At 26.1% G+C, this 14,736-nt stretch overlaps 1 protein-coding gene across 12 annotated transcripts in view; it reads right to left on the minus strand.

The window, feature by feature from the left end:
- Window positions 1–14,736, minus strand: part of LOC129746877 (potassium voltage-gated channel protein Shaw) — a 470,858-nt gene that overhangs the window by 153,060 nt on the left and 303,062 nt on the right. The window contains exon 2 of one of the 12 annotated variants that reach the window (XM_055740784.1): window positions 3,766–3,805. The exons of the other annotated variants lie outside the window; for them this stretch is intronic. The gene's annotated coding sequence lies outside the window, so the exon portion shown is untranslated. The remainder of the gene's footprint in view (window positions 1–3,765; window positions 3,806–14,736) is intronic. 12 annotated transcript variants of the gene reach the window in all.

A 14,736-nucleotide genomic window follows, 5' to 3' on the forward strand; every position in this document is an offset into this window, starting at 1 on the left:
ACTTTGTAGACTCTGGCAATTTTGTTTATTTTGTCAAAATCTATGGAATTAAGATTTGCTACACTCTTGTCTATTTTGTTTCTCAACCTATAGTGTATTTTTTTATTTGTACGGATAAGTAAATTTTAAGCATTGATGTAGATTATTCGATTTTGAGGGTTGTGTAGATATTTTATATTTTTTCAATTTTGTTGATTATCCTGCAGATTTAACCAACTATAACGATTTTTCAAATTTGTCGGTTTTGTAGATGTTTTGTATCGTGTTGATATTTTGGGTCAACTTTTCGGTTGTGTCAATTTCCTCAATTTAGTTTAATTTTTTGATTCGATCAATGTTTTTTTTATTTTTTCGTTTTTTTTCTGTATTGCTGATTAGGTGAATTTTGTTGATTTTGTCAATTTAGTAGATCTTATATATCTTGTGATTTTACCATTCTCGTGAATTTGGTTCATTTAGTAAATTTGATCAACTGTGTCATTTTTGTCGGGTTATTCGAAATTTGATGATTTTGTCAAAGAAGTCTGTTTTGTGCATTTCGTCAAATCTGTGGTTTGAATCCAATTTTTCAATGAAGCTGATTTTTTGAATGAGTCAGCTAAGCGCATTCCATGTATTTTGGGAATTTTGTCGATAGTTTTCGTCAAAATTTTGACACTTTGTTCGATTGGTTCGATTAAGTAAATTTAGCATATTTTTAAGGATTTTGAGAATTGTGTTTATTTTAGATATTTTGTCAATTTCGTCATTTTTTTTTTAGAATTTTAATGTTTTGTCAATTTTATCGATCCAGTCTATTTGATTTTTTTCGATTTTGTTCAATCTCTTTTTTTTTAAATATTTTTACGATTAAGGATGCTGTGATATCATTTCATTTGGTTGAAGGATTTTTCAAGATTAGCAATAAACGATCCTGTAGCATGATCATATTAGGATATTTAAACATCTGAATTTAAAACCAAAGCAAAATGCTGTTTTAGTATTTTGAACTATACTCGCGACGACCGCCCTGCAAACAATTTTGTAGCTTCATTCAGAGTTCTGAAAATCAATCAAAACAAACACTCAGGATGCGTTTCCTGTTGGAAACATTCTGATTGTATAATGGGATAGCGTCTCTCGCAACTGCTTCGCCTGGCTGGTATGCAATCTCGATCAGCGCTCCTATCAGCTATGCAAACCGTTTCGCGTCATTCAGAATCATCTGTTTAGCAAACATCGCATATCGGAGATGAGTGAGATACAAACTGATCCATGCTGAATGTAGCTCACTCAGTATCTGCCTGAATTATATGAAATTCAAAATTATTTTTTGCAGGACGAGAAGAATCAAACAGTTGTGCGGGACACCATAAATTCTCAGTAGTTTTAACGTGACGGACGACAGTTTAATAAGAGAACTTGTAAAAATTGAAAAACCCGGCGAAAGTTAACATCTTTCCCTCACAAACACAACTACAATTTGATTTTGATCAAACTGGTGTTAAAAAACGTTATAACAACAAATAAATTTATTAATTTGCTATATATCAAATTAAAAAAAATACGCTAATGATCGGCTTCATGTATCACTCACTCACTGCCTGATCCATTCACTCCTGATCGAAGACCAACAAGATTCGCCATATGCATTGCGCATTGGTGAGATTCCAATTTGATGATGGTGCTGCACTGTTTTGACAGCAAGCATCGTGCGAGGTGATCTGTATTTTAGCGATGAATTGAACGATCGATGATCGGGTAGGTCCAGTAGCCATCAATAACAAAACCCGACCGCTGTACGTTCAGGTGCGAAGTGCAATCAGAAACATTCATTGAAAATGATTGATATTCAGAACACTGGCTTCATTCTTATGCTGTTTCGATGTACGTTCCATATTCATTATAGAATGATCGCATGAAAATTAAAAAAACTGAACTTATCTTCTTAAGTGAAGGCAATATACATACATAAATTTTATTTCTTTCTAAGGCGACGAAAATTACACAAATTGGGCGTAATTCGACACCTTATTCGTACTTATCGGAAGAATGCAAGAGAGCGCAAGATTTTGCTCTCATAGCCTTCCAAGTGTTGCCAGCCACAATACTTTTCAGTTCTGTCATTGGTCAATATTACTCAATTCTTATCTGTTTTTAGCCTTCTGAATGCACTGCTGGTTGTTATCACTTGGAGCCCACGCGGGAGCAAAATCATTTCAAAATTTCTAAATATGGTGGACTTTCTATCATATCCGATTTAAACTGACTTCAGACGACATTTTATACGATCTTGAAGAATGGATAATCCAAGCATATATCAATCACTATTGTAATTTGACCATTATACATGACTTGATGAGAACAAATGTGATTATATTATCTGTTGTTTCCGATACAAATAGTATTGTATTTTAATTGATATCAAAACATTTTTTTTTGTTTTAGAATTTTGTATCATAATTTGTTGTACGGCAAAGAATTCAACCATCAACGTCCTCAATTTGAAATAAATCACCAAAGAACATAAACCCAAACCAATTTTCACGCCTCAACCCAGTTACACATTCATGATGGGCGCCAAACTTTTCTCGTAGAATGTGCAAAACTTCTTTAACGGTGATCAATTACAGCAGTTGTTAGGCTAAAGGATTGTTTTTAACGACTAGGTTCCCTTTGGTGGTTCTTTTCAGAAAACATAAATAAATGTGGCCAAAACATCCCAAAATTGCTGACCGTCATCGGAATTCCTCCTGGCTCATAGTTTTTTTTTGGACTAGGAAGTTTTAACACAACAACTGAGCTGAGTTGAGCTAAGCTGAGTGGAGTGTGTGGATTTTACTCATCCAAAACGACTTGCCATCATTTTATGGAAGGCAGACACGTTCTTGGGGCCAGAAACAGACGCTCGACTTTTCTCATCTCGAATGACCGGTGCTGCCGATGAAATAAAACATATCAAGTTTGACTTTAGTGTTCCAGGGGCATCCTCCCACGTGTACCCCCCACCAACCTTTATAAGCCATAAAATCTCACAGTTAATGGTGATGATGACGATGATGATGATGGTTATTGTGATGATGATGATCACAGTTTGCTTGAAGAGAATCGGTCGGCCGCCGGAAGAGTTGAGCATCAAGGAAAAAAAACCTCGTTAAGTGCAAGTGAAGGAAAGCAGCTGTAGCTTGGTTCAGGAAGTGTAATAACGCTTAAATGACTTGAATCGTGAGTGAAATTTTTCCTAGAATCGTTATTTCCGGATTCCGGAAGTGATGCTTCCGATGAAAGAAGTTTTTAAATGTGTCTGCTTTCTTTTTAATGATAAAAATTTCTAAATTTCCTAACGATATTTCCCTAACCATTATATAAGAATTTTGCTCTGACTGTGTAACTTTTTTTACAGTGCGTAACTTATAAATCATTACTAAAATAACAAGAAAAGCTGTTAACTTCACAATATTCCCACTCTTTTTTGAGTATGAAGGGAAAAATTAAACGCCTAAATGTAGTCTTCATACAGAACACACACATGCATTCATTGGTCATAAAAAGTGGGTCGTTTTCATTTTCCACATCAACTACTTCGGAAAGAAATGGGTCCAAAAAGCCGACAAATGACATGAACTGTATCACATCAACCGGAAAAGAGAGAATTTTGTGTTTTTAGTGTTTTTGTCCCCAAATTTCGTTCCAACAATCTTAGCCTGGACATTCCAATAACATTCTCTTTGGCTTCCTGTCTCAAAGATTTTCCTCTTTGATGATGCGTTGAAAAATGTGATTTACTTCAAGCTGACATGTTCGATGGAGTTGAATTTTTCATTTCCTGGAAAAGAAAGAAAGAAACAAAATAATTGCACTAGAAATCGTTTTGACGGCTCGGAATGAAAACATTATAAATTATTCAATAAGATTAGGATTTCTCATTTTGCGGGTGCTGGTGCGATTAATTGACTTTGAAATTTTGATGCGTACTGCACAATGCTGTATAAATTAAATTGATCAAATATTTACTGATCCCTGATGTTATCCACAAGGAGCCCAACGCCTTTTCATTAAAGGTTTTTCTTCTCAACTGGAAAGCACACACACTCTTGAGATTGTTTAAGACTCTAAATAAAAGACATTAAACAAGGTCGAATTTTTTTTTTCAAAAATTTTGTATCCAATATCAACAATTCAATCGACATCATTTCTGATCTTCATTATTCTTATGTTTATTCCAAATTAAATTTTTTCTCAGTTCTACACAGCCTAGTGAACGTGAGACATTTTTAAAATTTAAAGGACATGACAAACTCACTTGCTCTGCTCTCTAGTCTCATTCTTCCCATGTGAATGGTTTCAGATTGAAGATGGTGAAAGTCATCAATTATGTATGATTTGTGAGGATTTAAGACGCCAACGAAACCGCTGCTTGCCGGTCTTCCCCCTTGGTTGGGCCTGGGATTATCTTTGTGGCCACCGGAAGGACGATGGTGTTTGTCAATGAAGATGCTTCGTAATTTCATGGAAGGTTTTAATCCCTTAAACGTTTCACGCAAATTTTGATTCTGGGAAAAATACGATAAATCCTCAAAAACACTAATAATTAAAACAAATTTAAATAAACTCAGCAAGTATAACTAATTTCACAAATTTCACAAAATTAACAAATTTGAAAATTTTACAAATTAACAAATTTTAAATTTTTTACAAATTTTACAAATTTTATAAATTTTCCAAATTTACAAATTTTTCAAATTTTACAAATTTTTCAAATTTAACAAACTTTACAAATGTTTCAAATTAACAAATTGTAGATATTTTACAAATTTTGCAAATTTTACAAATTTTACAAATTTTACGAATTTTACAAATTTTACAAATTAAACAATTTTTACAAATTTTACAAATTTAACAAATTAAACAAATTTTACAAATTTTAAAATTTTACAAATTTTATAAATTTATCAAGTTTTACAAATTTTACAAATTTTACAAATTTTACAAATTTTACAAATTTTACAAATTTTACAAATTTTACAAATTTTACAAATTTTACAAATTTTACAAATTTTACAAATTTTACAAATTTTACAAATTTTACAAATTTTACAAATTTTACAAATTTTACAAATTTTACAAATTTTACAAATTTTACAAATTTTACAAATTTTACAAATTTTACAAATTTTACAAATTTTACAAATTTTACAAATTTTACAAATTTTACAAATTTTACAAATTTTACAAATTTTACAAATTTTACAAATTTTACAAATTTTACAAATTTTACAAATTTTACAAATTTTACAAATTTTACAAATTTTGCAAATTTTGCAAATTTTACAAATTTTACAAATTTTACAAATTTTACAAATTTTACAAATTTTACAAATTTTACAAATTTTACAAATTTTACAAATTTTACAAATTTTACAAATTTTACAAATTTTAGAAATTTTACAAATTTTACAAATTTTACAAATTTTACAAATTTTACAAATTTTACAAATTTTACAAATTTTACAAATTTTACAAATTTTACAAATTTTACAAATTTTACAAATTTTACAAATTTTACAAATTTTACAAATTTTACAAATTTTACAAATTATACAAATTTTACAAATTTTACAAATTTTACAAATTTTACAAATTTTACAAATTTTACAAATTTTACAAATTTTACATATTTTACAAATTTTACAAATTTTACAAATTTTACAAATTTTACAAATTTTACAAATTTTACAAATTTTACAAATTTTACAAATTTTACAAATTTTACAAATTTTACAAATTTTACAAATTTTACAAATTTTACAAATTTTACAAATTTTACAAATTTTACAAATTTTACAAATTTTACAAATTTTACTAATTTTACTAATTTTACTTATTTTACTAATTTTACAAATTTAACAAATTTAACAAATTTTACAAATTTTGCAAATTTTGCAAATTTTACAAACTTAACAAATTTTACAAATTTTACAAATTTTACAAATTTTACAAATTTTAAAAATTTTACAAATTTAACAAATTTTACAAATTTTACAAATTTTACAAATTTTACAAATTTTACAAATTTTACAAATTTTACAAATTTTACAAATTTTACAAATTTTACAAATTTTACAAATTTTACAAATTTTACAAATTTTACAAATTTTACAAATTTTACAAATTTTACAAATTTTACAAATTTTACAAATTTTACAAATTTTACAAATTTTACAAATTTTACAAATTTTACAAATTTTACAAATTTTACAAATTTTACAAATTTTACAAATTTTACAAATTTTACAAATTCATCAAATTTTACAAAATTTACAAATTTTAGAAATTTTACAAATTTTACAAATTTTACAAATTTTACAAATTTTACAAATTTTACAAATTTTACAAATTTTACAAATTTTACAAATTTTACAAATTTTACAAATTTTACAAATTTTACAAATTTTACAAATTTTACAAATTTTACAAATTTTACAAATTTTACAAATTTTACAAATTTTACAAATTTTACAAATTTTACAAATTTTACAAATTTTACAAATTTTACAAATTTTACAAATTTTACAAATTTTACAAATTTTACAAATTTTACAAATTTTACAAATTTTACAAATTTTACAAATTTTACAAATTCTACAAATTTTACAAATTCTACAAATTTTACAAATTTTACAAATTTTACAAATTTTACAAATTTTACAAATTTTCCAAATTTTACAAATTTTCCAAATTTTACAAATTTTACAAATTTTACAAATTTTACAAATTTTACAAATTTTACAAATTTTAAAAATTTTAAAAATTTTACAAATTTTACAAATTTTACAAATTTTACAAATTTTACAAATTTTACAAATTTTACAAATTTTACAAATTTTACAAATTTTACAAATTTTACAAATTTTACAAATTTTACAAATTTTACAAATTTTACAAATTTTACAAATTTTACAAATTTTACAAATTTTACAAATTTTACAAATTTTACAAATCTTACAAATTTTACAAATTTTACAAATTTTACAAATTTTACAAATTTTACAAATTTTACAAATTTTACAAATTTTACAAATTTTACAAATTTTACAAATTTTACAAATTTTACAAATTTTACAAATTTAACAAATTTTACAAATTTTACAAATTTTACAAATTTTACAAATTTTACAAATTTTACAAATTTTACAAATTTTACAAATTTTACAAATTTTACAAATTTTACAAATTTTACAAATTTTACAAATTTTACAAATTTTACAAATTTTACAAATTCATCAAATTTTACAAATTTTACAAATTTTAGAAATTTTGCAAATTTTACAAATTTTACAAATTTTACAAATTTTACAAATTTTACAAATTTTACAAATTTTACAAATTTTACAAATTTTACAAATTTTACAAATTTTACAAATTTTACAAATTTTACAAATTTTACAAATTTTACAAATTTTACAAATTTTACAAATTTTACAAATTTTACAAATTTTACAAATTTTACAAATTTTACAAATTTTACAAATTTTACAAATTTTACAAATTTTACAAATTTTGCAAATTTTACAAATTTTACAAATTCTACAAATTTTACAAATTCTACAAATTTTACAAATTTTACAAATTTTACAAATTTTACAAATTTTCCAAATTTTCCAAATTTTCCAAATTTTCCAAATTTTCCAAATTTTACAAATTTTCCAAATTTTACAAATTTTACAAATTTTACAAATTTTAAAAATTTTACAAATTTTACAAATTTTACAAATTTTACAAATTTTACAAATTTTACAAATTTTACAAATTTTACAAATTTTACAAATTTTACAAATTTTACAAATTTTACAAATTTTACAAATTTTACAAATTTTACAAATTTTACAAATTTTACAAATTTTACAAATTTTACAAATTTTACAAATTTTACAAATTTTACAAATTTTACAAATTTTACAAATTTTACAAATTTTACAAATTTTACAAATTTTTCTTGGTGCGAAAGTTTAGAACCGTGGGCTCGTTTTTTGCGAAACCGGAAGTTGCAGTACATGAGGGAAGGGGTTGGTTTAATTTTTTTTTCGTGAAATTCCTACTGTTAAATTGATCCTGGATTTGAAAATGAAAATTATCAACCATGCCTACGTGGAAACAATTTTAAAAACAGAATTCAATGAGACTCAAAATTAAATTTGAGCAGGAAAGTCGCTTGATGCATAAAGCAAATAAGGCCGGAACACATTTCCTTCTTTTGTCACTCGGAGTTTTCAATAAATTTGAACAAACATACAATCTCCATTGAACAAAATTAAAAATCGAGTTATTTTGTACCAAAAATTCCATAAAAATCTCGAATACAAAAGGTAATAAAATTTCCATCTTCTACAGTTTGGCTTTTGCTCTTCCACCTGTTTGCATTTTCGAAAAATGTGTCAAGTTTTGCAACAAAATATCTTAAACGTTATTGATTCCCCCCATCAGGATTATCGGTTTACAAAAGAAGAGTTTGATGTTTGTTCCGGCCTTACAATCTCTTGAAATTCTTTATGATAATGCGAATAAAAATCTTAAGCTTAAATGTTTAGTTAGTTAACAACAGATTTAACTGCAACCAAATGTTTGGAATGAAAGTGAGGATGTCAATCTAACCTCGATTTATAAATATTTGATTTGATGGTGATTTTCCAATGATTGTCCTCTACCTCATCGATGAACAGGATGACTAAATTACGTCTTCCTTTTTTACCAAAAATAATCCTGAATCAAGTTTATTGAAATATTTGCTGATACTGAAAAAAAAAACTTTTTTTGTGATATATTATGCTCTTAGACAGGGACGAGCAACATTTTGAATCGATGACTCAACTTTTGTTATAATTATTTTTTGCGGGCCAGTGGTGTAAAAAAAGCAATTCATAAATTGCTAATTTAATTTAAGTAAAAAAAAAACAATTATCATTTCTATTCAAAGTTTTTTTCATAGTTGAACCGGATATTCGGCGCCAAATACCATCCAAAAACCTTCAAGCCTCGGCTCTTCGGATAGTTCAGCTGTATTCGCCCTAAAAAACCGAATATTGAAAAATACATTAAGCTTTATATTGTATACAATAAAATCTTTAAAAAAAATTGCTGTACATAAAGTCAGTGAAAACCGAAATTCGAAGTAAGTTATATCTGCTAATATTTTTCATTTTTGGACTAACGCCTAGATTTTGTTCAGAATTTTTTCAGATTTTTTAAAAAAATCGTTCGGAATTGCCCGGTTGTGCGGATACCTGCGGTAGACAGTATGACACGCTTAAGGTATTGTCAAAGCAATTGAAATCCGAAGTTTTAACGCTGGTGATTGGCAACCTTGCCAACCAGCGACGAGGAAAAAATCATGAAATACCTTGGCAATCGGCAACCCTGGAAGATATTTGATAGATGTCTGGTCCATAGGTCGGCAATCTGCGGCTCGCGAGCCGCATGCGGCTTTTTGGATATAAAACTGCGGCTCTTTAACTCATTGCGCAAATATTATAAAAAAAATTGAAAAAAAAAAATAAAACACCGTACTAAACCGATAATTGAGTCTTGTGACCTAGAACACTGATTTTCAAAGGTCAAGAAGAAAATTATGAAATGGCTCCCGCTGTAGCATCAAGCGGAAAGACCAGAAGTCAAAATAAGAATTTATTTAAGCCTATTGTACCATTTAGGCTGGAACAAATATCAGTTTCTTCTTTGTCACCCCCCCCCCCCCCCCCCACACAAATTGTGCAAATTTTACATATCTAAGTATTTTATAAATTTTGTGAATTTTATATATTTTATAAATTTTATACATTTTACAAATTTTATAAATTTTACTGATTTGATAAATTTTATAAATTTTATAAATTTTATTAATTTTATAAATTTAATAAATTTTATAAATTTTATAAATTTTATAAATTTTATAAATTTTATAAATTTTATTAATTTTATAAATTTTATAAATTTTATAAATTTTATAAATTTTATAAATTTTATAAATTTTATAAATTTTATAAATTTTATAAATTTTATAAATTTTATAAATTTTATTAATTTTATAAATTTTATTAATTTTATAAATTTTATAAATTTTATAAATTTTATAAATTTTATACATTTTATAAATTTTATAAATTTTATAAATTTTATTAATTTTATAAATTTTATTTATTTAATAAATTTTATAAATTTTATAAATTTTATAAATTTTAAAAATTTAATAAATTTTATAAATTAAAAAATTTAGAAATTGTAAAAGTTTAAAAATTTAAGAAATTTTAGAAATTTTAGAAATTTTAAAAATTTTGAAATTTTAAAAATTTTAGAAATTTTAGAAATTTTAGAAATTTTAGAAATTTTAGAAATTTTAGAAATTTTAGAAATTTTAGAAATTTTAGAAATTTTATAAATTTTATACATTTTATAAATTTTATAAATTTTATAAATTTTATTAATTTTATAAATTTTATTTATTTAATAAATTTTATAAATTTTATAAATTTTATAAATTTTAAAAATTTAATAAATTTTATAAATTAAAAAATTTAGAAATTGTAAAAGTTTTAAAATTTAAGAAATTTTAGAAATTTTAGAAATTTTAAAAATTTTGAAATTTTAAAAATTTTAGAAATTTTAGAAATTTTAGAAATTTTAAAAATTTTAGAAATTTTAGAAATTTTAGAAATTTTAGAAATTTTAGAAATTTTAGAAATTTTAGAAATTTTAGAAATTTTAGAAATTTTAGAAATTTTAAAAATTTAAGATATTCTAGAAATTTTAGAAATTTTGAAAATTTAACAAATTTAACATATTTAATAGTTACACGTTGACATTTTTGGAAAAATTCGACAATTTCGACAAATTTTGAAAATTCAACCTTTTCTTCTTATTAAAAAAATCAAACAAGTCGAACAAATTCGAAAATTTTTTACAAAAATTACAAAATTTATTATTTCGTCAAATTCCAAAAAAAACCTGCATTTTTGAAAATTTTTATGATTTCTAGAAATTGGGAAAAACTTATTATCCGACAAAATCAACAATGTTAAAAAAGAAAAAAAAAACGATTTAATCAAGCTTGGCTATAATTTCACTGCCTAAATTGTTTAAATTAACAAAAATTACATAATCGAAAAAAAAACAATTTTCACAAAATGAAAAAAAAAATGAAAATAAATAAATCGGAATCTACAAAACTGAAGATTATATTAAATGTATGAAGTTACAAGATTGACATTTTTAAAAAAAAGTTACATATTGACAATGTTGTACCAAATTTCAAACTTAATGAGTTTAACAAATTCCACCAATTTGATAAATTCTACCAATTTAAGGCAATTTCGAAAAATAATACAATTGAAAATACAAAAAAATTTGCTTGGAAAGAAATTCTTGAAAATAAAAAAAACTAATTTTATCTTCTTAACTGACATGAGTGGTTCAAAGGTTCAAGATAATTTTTTAAATTCTTCATTTTTTAAATGTTAATAAGTGTTTTAAATTCAATATAATTGATTAAATAACAATTTTGAAATTTTTGAATTTTTCCGAATACGTCGAAAAGACAAGCGAAAAAACAACAAAATTTACAAAATAAAGAAAATTTACAAAATTTACACTTTTATGATAATTGATTCACTCGACGAAATTAAAAATAAAAACTTTTAAATGTAATTACAAAATCAACATAACAAATGGGACAAAAATGACTTATTAACAATAATTATTCATTGACAAAAATTTGTAAATTATTAACAAATGACAACATTTGAAAAAAAAAAACGAACCAAATGCCAAAATCGAAACAATCAACTTTTTTTCAATTGACAGACTTGGCCAATTTGATCAAATCGACACATAAGACACATTTAACAAAATCGAATTTTTCGACTTTCTTAACAAACTCGGATTAATTTCACAAATTTTTAAACACGACAAGTTCAACAAATTTTACAAATTTTACAATTCAAACAAATAGTTCCACAAGTTGACATTTCTGACAAATTTGAATGTTTGACAAATTTGATAATTTCGACAAATTCGAAAAAATCGACAAATAAGAAAAATGTAACAATCTCGATGAATTCAGCAAATTCGACAAATTTTGCAAATTCAATAATTTCGACCAATTAAACAAATAAAAAAAGTTAAACAATTTCGTAAAATTTGCAAATTCGAAAAATACAACAAATTTCGACAATATTGACAAAATTTATTTATTCGTCAAATTCCAAAATGTCAGCATTTTCAGAAATTTTGACAAATTAAAAAAATTAGAAAAAATAAATATTTGACAAAATCAACAATTAAAACCAAGTTTTAGAAACGATTTGATCAAGCAAAGCTAAAATAAACCTGCCTAAATTGTTTCTATTCACAAATATGACAAAATTGAAAAAAAAAACTATTTTCTACAATTTCAACCTAACATGCGTTGTGAGCCTACTTGGTCGAATAATTCTACTAAATCAAAGCAATCAAAAGATTGCTTTTCATTCAACTACGGTATGAATTAAAGGGAATCTTTCGATTGCTTTGATTCAACAAAATTATCAAAATGCATATAAAAAAAGTAACTTTTTTTTTTGTTTCGATTATAGTCGTTTTACCATCTTTATGGCATTCGCGACTTTATCAACGTTACAGTTGGCGGATCGTTATTGAGAAACTATCCGGTACAACTGTGTTCGATGTTTACTCTTGGGCTGGAACTCGTGGACATCGGCTCAGGAGACAACAGACTTGCCAACTGAGCTATATCACAAGCCCATAAAAAAAGTAACGAAATCTACAAAATTGTCAATTTCATAAAACGTATGAAGTAACTAGATTGACATTTTTGACAAAATTTTAAATATTGACAATGTTTTACAGAAATTCTTGATTAACTTAACAAATTTCACAAATTTGATAAATTCTACAAATTTTTGAAAACAACCAAAAATGACATAGTTGAAAATTTAAATACAAAATCGCATGAAAGGACTATTTTAGAAAATATAATATTATAAATATAATAAATCTTCTGTATTGACATGAACAGGTCAAGAAAATTTAATAAATTCTTCATTTTGACAATGCCAATTAATTTTAAATATTAAATATATTTGACAAATTTATTTGTAATTCGAAAGTTGCTAAGGGGGAGGGGGGGGGGAGGGTCTAACGGGTAAAAAAATCACCATTTTCACGATTTTTTTCTAGAGCTATCGTTCAAACAAATGTATTCAAATTTTTTGCATCATACAAAGCATTGTTAAAAGAACATTTAGTAATTTTTTCGTTGAAAAATATTGAAAAATGAGCCGGTGACGGAGCACTTTCGAGGATGCCTTTTAGAAAACAGGATTTGCGGTGGACACTGTATCTCAGCACAAAATCATCTGAAGTCAAAAAATCAGAGCAAAATATTTTTAATAGATGTTTTTCTGGACCCCAACGTTTTTATTTAACTTAAATTTTTTTTTATGAAATTTTTGTGGCTGTTTGAAGTAAAAACTACGATTTTTCACGAAAAAATCCGCCATTTTTCATCTGTAAAATCTCCCCAAAGTAAAAAAAAAACAAAAAAAGAAAAACGTTGGGGTCTGGTATTTTATATGTAGAAAATATGTTCGAAATTTGAAATGAATCGGATAAGTAGTTTTCAAATGACGATGTCCACGGACTTTAAAAATGTGCTTTCTAGAAAAACGCGTTTGAAGTTTCTGCTCTTGCTTTCTTGCAGTATTAGATAGGAGGAGATAAAGGCCTATAATTACTGCAGTTTTGCTTCAATTGACTTGAAAATTTGACACAACATTCTTGAAATGTTTTACAATATGAAAATAACAAAAAATAAAAAAAACGATTTTTTGAAAGTGTTAGACCCTACCCCCCCCCCCCCCCCTTAATCCCGTTAACATTGCTTTGATTGATTGATCTAGTTTTGATTTTTGAAAAATCATATTCTTTATACCACTCTTGTCAGACAACTATCACCCAAGGCTGCAATTATTTTCATGGGTTAAAAAGAAAAAGCACGGTTGTGATTCAGCTGATCCCCATGATATTTTTTCCATTGCTCCCATAAGAAAATTCCAACAGCAGCAAGTCAGTGTCAACAAGCTACCGTTCAATGGACGCAAGCTCTATGGCGTGACGACCTCTGCGGTGACCAATCCTATTATAATGATAATTCATTCATACCTCAACCCGACCGTCAGGTGCTCGAATCGGACCTGTCATTGGGTCGTGGCTCCAGAGAGTGAATGAGGATTGGTTCACATTTCTTGCTTAAATTTGTTTAGCCATCGTTGAGGCCGTCGACTTTTCTTTGGATTTACTTTGCTCCCCACCCCGACTATCAACCAATTCGGAATCAGAACGTTGCCTAGGGGTGCACTTTCTTATGAACCTGAACGAAACAGAACAAAATATCACGGCCAACAGTCGTGGAAACAAAAGAGGTATGATGAATAATTTCGTGCATGTCAAGTGGGAAAATTAATCCTGGGGCACTCCCCGAAACCGGACAGGATGCGCCAGGACTTCTGATGACCGAGGATTTCTTCGGTGTGGATCCTTTTTTCAGCTTTCTTTCTCTCTATTTATTCACTGAAGTGGAAAGTTTACGGACCGTAGTCAAACGGTTTTGTGCCTCGAATCACGAACTGTGACAAAAGTGTAATGAATGGATTTGGAAAAAGCACCGGTTGGTGATTTATTTCCTATACTCTGTCGGTTTCAGGTTTT

This window comes from Uranotaenia lowii, chromosome 2 (assembly GCF_029784155.1).
Source record: "Uranotaenia lowii strain MFRU-FL chromosome 2, ASM2978415v1, whole genome shotgun sequence".
Taxonomy (NCBI): domain Eukaryota; kingdom Metazoa; phylum Arthropoda; class Insecta; order Diptera; family Culicidae; genus Uranotaenia; species Uranotaenia lowii.